Here is a 4,331-nt window from a genome sequence, read left to right as displayed (position 1 = left end):
TCGTACACACAAGGGCATCCTCACTCAGCTGACAAAAGCAGCTTGTTTAATTTGTATATCACATGCTGCGTTTTTCACCTTCTCCTACAAGCTTGTAGCTAACGTCCAAACTCACGAAGAGCCACTTTAAAATGCCTCTTTACCTCTCTTGTCTATAGCCTATTCTCCATTTTCCGAAACACATACCTTTCAGAGATCTACAAAATGCTTTAAAGGCATCCTAAGTTAGCTGCTAAAAGCAGCTTGCTGTGATTCATATACCACATGCTGCGATTTTCTCCTTACCCTTAAAGCTAACACACAACTTGCAAAATAAACAAGCCACCCTGCAAGCCGTTTTTAGTACCCCGCCTATGTCTATGGTTCCCTTCCATTTGCAAATTTGCATTGCTTTTATCAAGTGCCTTCTCGATAAAAGCTTTGCTTAACTTACATTCACACTGTTTTACATTCCCCATCGCCATCATTCACTCTCCTTTTATATTTACCAGCATCTCCGACTATTCATTATAAATGTAAGTTCTTTACACTCCCCATAGCTATATACAATTATGTTGCCATGCAAAAAAAACCTCTACGAGCAATTTTATTCACGTTGCATTACTTTTATATGCGTGTTCATAATAGCCACATATAGTGTATACATATTTGTGAATACTACTCCACACACTGCTTTTATGCGAGTTTATTCTACTGACATTGTAAATGACAATGCCTTTTATTTGTTTTAAAACCAAAACATAAATAAAAGGCATTGTAATTTTACAATGCCAATAGCTCAAACTCTTATAAATGCGAGACCTATTGCATTGCAAATGCTTGTTATATACGGGTATTATTACAGCAGAACACCAGGGGGGTAGAATGGAATTTGTGCTCAGAGTGACATTAAATACTCTCATTAGGACATCAGACCATACATTTATGCTGTCACGAAACATATCTGCAGGGACAAAGTCCGGGCTGGAGCTTTGTTGGGCTTCTGAGCCATTATTGCCTTTTCTACTTCAGGGAGCAGTACATTTAGTTGCCTGGCTACTGGCAAATTATTCTGAAGTTTAATACCTTTGTTGCCTTTTTACAAGCAGAGGGAATAATGTGAACACACTTGTGAGTCATTGGTGTTGTACAGCTTCTCAAAATGCTCAACCCAAGTACGTGCACTTATGTTTGCAGTTACTAGTTACACTGCCTATTGATCTTGAAAATAGTTTCCAAAATTACTGGTTATTCTTTACCGACAGATGCTATTTTCATGTCCACACAAATAGCATGGTTGTTTATGCCTTCTTATTTCAGGTGAGAGAATTATATTATCCTCTTAGCCTTCTGAAAACTTTTCATTTGTTGAGGACGTATGGCACACAGATTGTGCGTTTGATGAATCAACCTTCAGATCTCTACAGGGTTTATCAAACCAGCAGGAATCGCACTTACCGTGACCAGTTGCCAAGGACCTAAGGGTTGCTGAACTCACCAAAAGGCAAACAGCTATGCTGTCATGGTGTGGTAAAGTTCCTATTTTGTTGTAGGATCCTATATCTCAGTATTGCATATGCTGGCTATTTGATCTTCCGGGATGGTGCCACAGACCATCGCTTTATTGAAGCAGGATTGCCACATTGCACGGGATAGCCCTTCTTTTGTTAGCCGTTTGAACTTCAGGGAATATACAGTTGGATTATCATCCTTTAGTTTTTTTTTTAAACCACACATATAATGGATCATGATCGCTTTCCAATCACCTGACTATTTTCATGTATGCCACCAGACCCTAAACTTAATTGCTAAGATATATGCAGTCTATCAGTCTTGTCCCATTACTATTCCAGAAAGTTAAAGCTGTAGGTCTATATGGGAAGGGTAAATAGACAAAATATCGAAAAACGAATATAGAATGGACATAATATCGAATGGACATAATATAGTTGTTAAAAATATCGAAATGCAGGTAAGTAATATCGAAGTACATAATATAGGCATTAAAAAATATCGAATTTTTATTAATATTGAATTTTTTAAAGTGTTTTGTATGTTAGTATATGTGTTAAAAGTGTATATTAGTTTTTGTAATGTATGTTTAATTTTTTTAAAGTAATTAATTTTATGTTCTTACATTTTTGCGTAGTTTAATTCCGTAGCGGGTTGTGGGTTTATAGGGGAATAGGGTGGGAAGTAATTTAATTATAGTAAATTAAATAATAATTTTTAGGAATCAGTGATTATTTTTAATTTTGCGTTTTAGTTCTGTAGCGGGTTGTGGGTTTATAGGGGAATAGGGTGGAAAGTAATTTAATTGTAATTAACTAACTATTTATTTTTATTTATTAGTATTGATAATTAATTTATTAATTATTCATTGGTAATTAATTTGTATTAGTTAATTGATAATTATGTTAATTGTATTAATTTATTTTTTGTAGCGGGTTGTGGGTTCATAGGGGAATATGGTGGGAAGTAATTTAATTGTAAATAATTAATTATTGAAATTATGTTTGTGTATTGATAATTTACTATTAATTAATTATTAATTGGTATTATTTTATTCATTCATTTTTGGTATTGAAATTATTTGGTTGTTAATTAATTATTAATAGGTAATTTAAAAAAACCGATTTATTGGTATTTATAATTAATTAATTAGGAAATATTTTGTAATTGGTAATTAATTTTAATATTTTTTATTGGTATTGATAATTATTTTTTTTAAAATAAAATATTAAATTATTATTTTCCCTACTGTTGCACTCACTGGAGTGGGAATAGTAATTTTTACCCCTACGCTATCCAACGCTTTCCCTACTGTTGCACTCTCTGGAGTGGGAATAGTGTGCATGTAGCGGAAGGGTTGGCGGCAGCGAGCAGCATGTGTGACGAGATTAGTAAAGCGCAGGCCGCTCGGCCTGGGGGCGATACAATCTTTGGCAAGATTATCCGCAAAGAGATTCCGGCCAAAATCATACACGAGCACAGTCAGTGCATCGTCTTCCATGATATCGCGCCACAAGCCCCATTCCATTTTCTAGTCGTTCCGAAGAAACCCATTATCAGGATGTCTGATGCAGCACCTGAGGATGAAGCCCTTCTTGGACATTTAATGATTGTTGCTGCAAAGTGTGCTGCTGAATTGGGAGTAACCAATGGCTACCGACTGGTGTTGAATGAAGGTCCTGATGGCGGACAGTCCGTATATCACATTCATGTCCATCTTCTTGCTGGTCGTCAGATGAGCTGGCCTCCAGGCTAAAAATGTCTTATCAATGCCTGAAAGCCCATGTTGCTCTTGTTGAGTCTACCATTTGCCTCATGTTAAGTGATCTATGTTTTTCAACCCTTACTTAAGATTCCTTGACTATGTGGTTTCACTTGATACATATCACAGAAATTGCAAAATCTAACCTGAAGTGATTGACCTGTTAAATAAACATTTTTGAATAGTTATTTTTATCCCTACGCTATCCAATGCTTTCCCTACTGTTACACTCTTTGGAGTGGGAATAGTAATTGTTACCCCAACACTATCCAACGCTTTCCCTACTGTTGCACTCACTGGAGTGGGAATAGTAATTTTTACCCTCCCGCTATCCAACGCTTTCCCTACTGAGTCACTCTCTGGAGTGGGAATAGTAATTTTTACCCTCTCGCTATCCAACGCTTTCCCTACTGTTGCACTCTCTGGAGTGGGAATAGTAAATCTTACCCCTACGCTATCCAACGCTTTCCCTACTGTTGCACTCACTGGAGTGGGAATAGTGAATTTTACCCTCCCGCTATCGAACGCTTTCCCTACTGTTGCACTCTCTGGAGTGGGAATAGTAATTTTTACCCCTACGCTATCCAACGCTTTCCCTACTGTTGCACTCTTTGGAGTGGGAATAGTAATTTTAATTTAATGTTTTTGTTAATTATATTTATTATTTTATTATTTTTACATTACTTTTAAGACATTTAAAAAATTAGATATTTTGACTAACTATATTTTTTACAACGATATTTTTGATTCGATATTTTTGTACTTACCTGTTTGTAGATAGGAATTCGTTATTTTTGCATTCTATATTTTGTCCACGATATTTTGGCAGGTCGATATTTTGGCATTCTTTTTTATGTCAGTGATCCATGGGAAGATCTGGCTATTGAGAAAGGTAAAATGACAGCTGGATAACAGATTGATAAAGGCCTTCCCGAACTGAGTATTACAAAACTTGATACCCTTGGCAAAATCAGGTACAGTTATGCCCCAAGAAGCTTCCTCTTCAATAACATAATCATCCCTTATACCCACTGGCAGTGAAACATCAACATTTCAACAAACAACCATCCCATATTCT

At 36.0% G+C, this 4,331-nt stretch overlaps 1 pseudogene; it reads left to right on the top strand.

Moving 5' to 3' along the window:
- Positions 1-2,866: 2,866 nt before the first annotated feature.
- Positions 2,867-3,247, top strand: LOC146821160 (adenosine 5'-monophosphoramidase HINT1 pseudogene; annotated as a pseudogene).
- The last annotated feature ends 1,084 nt before the right edge of the window (positions 3,248-4,331 follow it).

Source organism: Triturus cristatus, chromosome 6, assembly GCF_964204655.1.
Source record: "Triturus cristatus chromosome 6, aTriCri1.1, whole genome shotgun sequence".
NCBI lineage: Eukaryota > Metazoa > Chordata > Amphibia > Caudata > Salamandridae > Triturus > Triturus cristatus.
This window is presented reverse-complemented; position numbering and strand designations above follow the sequence as displayed.